This window comes from Neovison vison, chromosome 3 (genome assembly GCF_020171115.1).
Source record: "Neovison vison isolate M4711 chromosome 3, ASM_NN_V1, whole genome shotgun sequence".
Classification (NCBI taxonomy): Eukaryota; Metazoa; Chordata; class Mammalia; order Carnivora; family Mustelidae; genus Neogale; species Neogale vison.
The window spans coordinates 156,389,657-156,396,870 of NC_058093.1; positions in this window are offsets into that span (position 1 = coordinate 156,389,657).

Here is a 7,214-nt window from a genome sequence, read left to right on the forward strand (position 1 = left end):
AATTTCCCTATTGTCCATACATTTTAATCCTTTGGAAAGCTAAAAAGCAAAGAGTAATAATAAAGTATTATAACTTCTATCATGAAGTAGAAATATTCCAAAAGTAACCAGAAGCAATTGAAAGGAATTGTGTTTTGAAAGTCCCTATAAGCTGTCAGGAAAGTGAATGTAATTAGGACAGTGGCCAAGATGATCAAGCTCTGTGTGATAAATTATTTGCTATCAGTGCCTAATTCTGAGGATATTGCCTTACCTATTATGAAAAATCTGTATAGGTACAGATGGGCATTTTGAAGAACAAAACAGACTATAAAACATTCAAACTTTGTGTCAAATCTAAAGGTAAGAATAAAATTAACATATAATTTGCATACCAGCAATAGGTAAAGAGAGCGATGTTGATGCAAATAAAAGAAATAATACCAATATTATCTTGAAAGTTGATTTTGGGAAAACATGGAAGTGGTCTGTAATTGGTTTGATAAATTTGACATGTTTCTCCATAAATGAAACTGCATAATTGCGCTGTTTGCAAAGGAAAAAAAGTTACAGATTGATATAGGCAAAAATGTAATGAGAAGTAAGGTAGGTGTGGCAAGTGGGGAAGGTATTGCTGATCTGCAAAAAAACTGCAGTTGGTTAATAGAACATCCCTAACAACAAGGTAAACAAGCTATTAATAATGGAATTTCTTAATTTATACAAATAAAAAAAATCAAGAATGTGTACTCAGGAAGCTAAGGACAGTTATCTAATTAAAAAAACCATAATTCTGCGAATTTCTAGATTTAACTCGGTTTTCAGAACTGGTATCTATTGATTGAAAGGGAGACAGGATTACCCACAGAAAGGACATTGTATTTCTACAGCAAGTATACATGATAATGATCCTGGAGTTCTTAAGAAAAATTATCTATGGCCATCTACTCAGGTAAATGATGGAAGGAACACTGATGGAAAGTACAAACACAAACATTTTTGGGATTGTTGGTCATATCTTATTTGTCATCAATACCCATGCACTCAAAGCCTCATCATGCCCCCAGTGCTATTATACTTGGGTTGAAAGAGCACCAGGTAATAAATCAAATAGATTTGACTCATAGAGGGTCCCTTGGGACCATGGACCCACCAATGGTCATATATCTAGTACTCAAATATATACTTGAAATGTACTTGGTTGTTGGAAGAACACTCAAATCACATCCTTGGCTTACAGGATAAAGACTACCAAAGCAGTGAAGGTCATGTGACAAACTCTTGTAATTCCCTTCCCCAAGGTAAGATGGTAAATCAAAAATATTATTACAACAGTGTGAGAGACATCTGCTACCCTTAATGACTAAAGTATGGAGCGTAGTGTTTCTCTTATATCGCCCTTTATTGTATAGTCTGGCTCTTAGAGAGGCCAGAGAAATCCTAGAGGCAGATACTAGAGCCAAACTCAATAATGTTGTAGTCCCACATGTAGCTTCTGGACTTTGCTTTGATCAGGTGTATGTCATGCTGCCACTTAACTGGTATACACATTATTTTCTATTCCTCCCAGAAAAAAGGATCAGAAACATTTGGCATTTGTACAGGACAGAGAGTTTACATTTTTCTCAAGATTTTAATAAAATTCTCCATGCAAAACAAATACAAATACAAACACAAACAATTCTATAGTTTTCCAATTCTTGGTCTAGTGACCAGGAGGAATGGGGAGGTAAATCCTGAGTGTTTGTGGGTTTCATGTGTTAATTTTTCAAGGAAGAGATCTTTGTTTTTCTTCAACCAAAGGTCAGGGATAGGAAAGAGGACACTAACTGTTAATAAAGAGGTCTGGGATGCATTTTTAGACCCAGAGAATTCAGGGGAATCTGGACATTTACAATTTATGAGTATATAAATGCAAATGAGTAGATGTCCTCTTCCCACATCTCTTTCTCAAATCATACCCTGACCTTGGCATATCAGACTTTCAGGGTTTGCAAAATTACCTTTCATTGGAATTGTTTCACAATTCTGCTTAAGACCTGGGCCTGATTCTCAACTTTCTTGACCCTCTTTCTGCAGTAAATGAGTCCTTTTATTGCCTACCAAGAAGGTCCTCTGACTTTCATCCTTAGCCTTTAATAGATAATTAATTACCTTCCACTTTTCACTGCTTTTGACCAAATCATCAATTGCCCTTAACAACAGCCTTCTGATTCTATTTTGCTTAGAATTATTATCTCCCCCCACATTATTAACAGGATGATGCATTACCCTAGGCTATGCATTTTCTTCCATCAGTATGCTATTCAATCTTAGCACCAATGAAATTATTAAAAATTTCACTGCTACTGCATACAGAGACTATCTGTGCTCTGTCTCTGATCAATAATTGAGTCCTCATTGCTAGTCAGTGAGTGGGTGATTCTACTGTAATATTTCATTTTTTAAATCTACTTTCTCAGACCATTACTTGTGAGGATTCCTTAGGAAACAGACTCTGAGTTAGAAATCGCATACTGGAGATTTATTATAAGCACTCTTGGATCCATACTTGTTAGGCAGTGAAAAAAAAATGGAATTAAGCAAAGGGACAAGTTGGGCCATAATGAATTCATATTGTAGGTCTGAAGGTATGGAGGAGTTTATAGCTGGAGCTTCGGAATTGTCTTGACTTGGAACAAGATGCCAGACTTAAACTTACCTGCAGAATGTAAGATGTTCCTGGGAAGAGGATGAGACTTTGGTTGAAATGGCTCTCTTTGGCCAAGGGCAGTTTCTGGAAGGAAGGTCTCAGAGAGACTTAATTATCAACTCTCTCAGCAGCTGGGACAATAAAAAAGCCTGGTGGCACAGCACTCTGTCCACTACAGGGGAGTAATTCTGGAAGAAGTAGAGATCTCATGAACAAAAGTCAAGAGACAAGAAAAGAAAAGTTGTTTAAGAGGACTGGCAAGTGGTCCATTTATTTGGTTGAACCATGATAAGACAACTGTATTGCAGCTGTGAAAACTGAGACTCTTCATATCTGTGCACAGAGGGCCAGGCTAAAGAGTTTAAAACATATAGTCTCTTTTCTAATAAAGAGGTTTATAAACTAGTTGGCAGGTATCTTGACATCAGGACTAGAACAAGGGTAAGGAAAACGAGCCACCTAAGGTGCAAAATTTAAGGAGATGCTCATTCTCAGATTCAACAATCTAATGCATAAACTTGTAAATATGACTCATTCTATTGGTACTATGGAAACTACCAGCCTTTTAATCAAATGTTGCCTTTCCTTTCCTTCACATTCCAGTCAGGTCTAACAATTCATCAGTTGGAACAATCATGCTTCCCACAGAAGGTGGGAAGGGGATTATTACTTGTCCTATCTAAATCATTCAGTTAATATTTCCTATATCACATAATCTAGGGGATACTGTCACCATTAGTAATGGAATGTCATCTTCTCTTCCCATTCCCTTCTTGTGATTTCCAGTTGTCATGTAAAAAGACATTCTTTGAGCTCTACTAAGTACCAGCATAACAATCATATATATCTTCATGCCAACTAAGAATACTAAAAACATTTATAGAAATTGTGTTAAACAATACCTGGGAGAAAGCGACCAACCTCCTTCCATGCTTTCTCCAATACCTCATTACCTGAAAAAACTGAAACTTGAAAAGTAGGTCAGCATTTGAGGTGGTAGGTTTGCTCTTGATTTTCACCTTTTTAGGAGTTCAGTGCATTGGATGACGGATTCCATGAAGAAGGTCAGGAAAGACAAACAGATGAAAACATCATCAGATTTTCAACTCTATCTACTTGATGAGATGCATCAGTTAAACATAGACATACGCATATACTTACAATAAAATATAGTACAAAAGAAATTAAAGACCTATAGAGACAAGAGTATGGATTGGGGTTAGGGTTGTTGACACAAAACAGGTCATTCTGATCCACTGCATTTACATGTAGTCTTATTAGAGATATTAAAGAGGTTCCATTGCTAATTTTATTTGAAGACCAAAAATAAACCTGTGAACAGAATATGAACAGAAAAAATGAAGCTCAAATGGTAATCATGCTAAAGCAGCCTTATCTTTAGATAAACTTTGTGGGTAGGTGTTCTTACATCATGTGGCAGGGGGCTTGGTTGAAGGATGAGGTAGACAGAGGCTAGAGAGTTTTGGCCTGTGGGATCTAAAGCCCTTCCGGGGAATTGCGGAGACCTCTGCTGACTTTATACTTCTCAAACTGGTATATATAAACAAGTATGTCAGAGAGACTGTGTGAATCAATAGAGTAAACATTGGCCAACTTCCTGGGGCTCTCAGTTTTTAGCATAAAAGTGTAACAAGTGAGCTGAGAAGTAATTTTAAACATCTTTATATTACAACAAACACCAAATATATTTTATGGAATAAAAAGCAAGGTGTGCATGAATTTGGAAGATAAAACAGAGACTTCAAAGAAATTTCACACTTGCTATGGGCCAGTTAAGTTTAGATTCCAGAGCCCTGGGCACACACATTATTTTCTTTGTGCTGATAGAGATATATCATTGAAGAAGTTGGAGAAGTTCTTCCCAAACAGGTTTGTTTTGTGGATTCTTTCTGAGTCCACTGGGATCTGGATGGGGGAAATTAAATTCTACCATTGGGCTGGATTGACTAATTAGTGAGATTTCTAATAATTTCAGGCTGAGATGTTACTAGAGACTTAGCAAAAGATATGACTTTCTATCTCCTCCCCACATTGATGGTAAAATAAGTCTCAGTCTTGATGTGAGTCACTAAGCCACTAATAAACCTAATGTGGCTGAGTAAAGAGGTATACCTGTTCTCTCTGCCTATGAAATTAGGACTAGACCATACTAGCTTTAGGATAGCAGACTCAAGTCAGGAGCTGTAAGTAATAGGATTCTCTGTCAGTACAAGTACACACTTCCTTAAGAATGGTTTACTTTCTAAACCAGAAGGTAAAGAGAATGTTTATCTCTTTATAATAGATAAGGTGTCAAGATCTAGTTACAAGACAAGAATTCTGTCTAGATCAGGTATTGGCAAGCTTGGCCCACGGGTTATATCTGACCCATTGATTGCTTTGTATGACCTCCAAGCTAAGAGTGGTTTTTACATTTTTAAATAGCTGAAAAAAATAATTCCAGGGCGCCTGGGTGGCTCAGTGGGTTAAGCCGCTGCCTTCGGCTCAGGTCATGATCTCAGGGTCCTGGGATCGAGTCCCGCATCGGGCTCTCTGCTCAGCAGGGAGCCTGCTTCCTCCTCTCTCTCTGCCTGTCTCTCTGCCTACTTGTGATCTTTCTCAGTCAAATAAATAAATAAAATCTTTAAAAAAAAATAATTCCAAAGAAAAATATTATTTCTTGATGTGAAAACATGAAATTCAAATTTCAGAGTTTTATTGGGTTAAGTCCACCTATTTGATTATGTATTCTCTCTGAGTTACTTTTGTGCTACCACAGGCAGAGTTAAATAGGCTAGATCCCCTAATCATTAGTGTCTCTCTTTTTATGGGAACAATTTGCCCATTTTTGGGTTAGACTGCCATAACTTAATGTATAGTCCTGGAACCAGCGGTAGCATCAGTACCACCTGGTATATTTTTGGAAATGTAGAATCTCAGGCACAATCCCACGTCTCTTAAACCAGATCTGGAATCTTAACAAGTTTCATCATTGATTCCTATGCACAATAAAATTTTGGAATCACTGGCCCAGTTCACACAGACCTTAAAGATGTGTTCCTTGAAGCTCCAACTGGCTAACGAGTAAAGGAGAAGAACTGAGTCTTAGACCAATGAGCTAATACTCCTATGGTTGCTGAAAATGAAAATAAACTCTGGAGGCACTTTTTGCCCAGGGAAAAGTGTTTCGATTAAACTAAAAGGATATAGCATGAAACTGGATATTAAGGCAGACATGATTCTTCAAAAACAGGATTTTGTTCTCCCAAGAAATTCCTTCACTGAAATAGGATGGTTTGAGACCACCCTGGAACCTGAGGTGTCCAGGGACTACAGCTCTGATGAAGCTGTTCATGCTCAAATATCGCTCTGATGAAGGGTGTCTGAACTCTTAAGAGTTAGACATGGACCAAATAGAGTTCAGTATTTTACACTTATTACATAGGTTCAGCGTGATACGGACTTGAGTTTTATGCTGCCACCAAATTCTTTTCTTGCTCCTTCTTCACATTAGTGCTCTCCTCAACCCCAACAAATGCACATTCACAAACACACGAGCACACAAACATACACACATGTGCATGCACACACACATACTCTCACACCACCCATGGTGGCTTTGAACAGTCGCCACAATTCCTTCTACCTTTTATATTATGTGTGGACAGAGAAATGCAAAAAAGAATCATCTTTATTAGCCGTCATCACAGAAAGGATAACAAAATGAGACATGCTATTTTCTGTGACAGCACCTGCAAACATGAATGATTAGGAAAGAGCAAAACTAAGGGAGACATTTGTTATGTGCATAGACTGAGATGCATCAAAAGCAAGAAAAGGAATTTGTACCCTGGCACTGGGACTGTAGCTGTACAACAGACACTACACCGCATGTGTTTGTGGCTAAGGGTGAGCAAGTCCATGGGGCAGGATGTATGGAACCACTTAATTTAGCAGAGCCCCCCCACCAAATCACACGTATTAAATGTTCCCTGTAAGGACAAATGTCCACAGTGTTTAGGATGCCTGAGTTTTCCTCAAGATTCACTCGTCCTTTAGAAAGAAACTAGTATTATCTTGCCATTGATTTTTAAGTACAGACCTACTTACACACACATTTATATCAGGCACTGTGCTGAATGCATTACAGACATTAGCTCATTTAGTCCCTAACATAATGCTGGGTAAGGTGGGCATCATTGCCCTATTATAAGATTTAATAACTTGCTCAAGTCACCTGAGTATTAGGAAAAGAGCCAGGCTGGAACACCACACACTTTCTGTCTCATACTGTAAAACGGGTGGGTCTCCAGCCAGAGATGTTGCTGAACTATCAAGCAGTGCTTCACCTCAGGTCTCCCCATTGTCTCTTGTCAACTTCTACAAAGACTTGGTCAGTTTGGGAACCTCTCCAAGCACCATATTATTTTGGAATTAACCAAAACAGAATCTCAAGATCCAGTCAATTGTGGGAAGTTCTTGCCTGCCCTGCTTTGTGCACCTGAGGTTGATATGCATCAATTTTCCTCTTTCCTCTAGACTG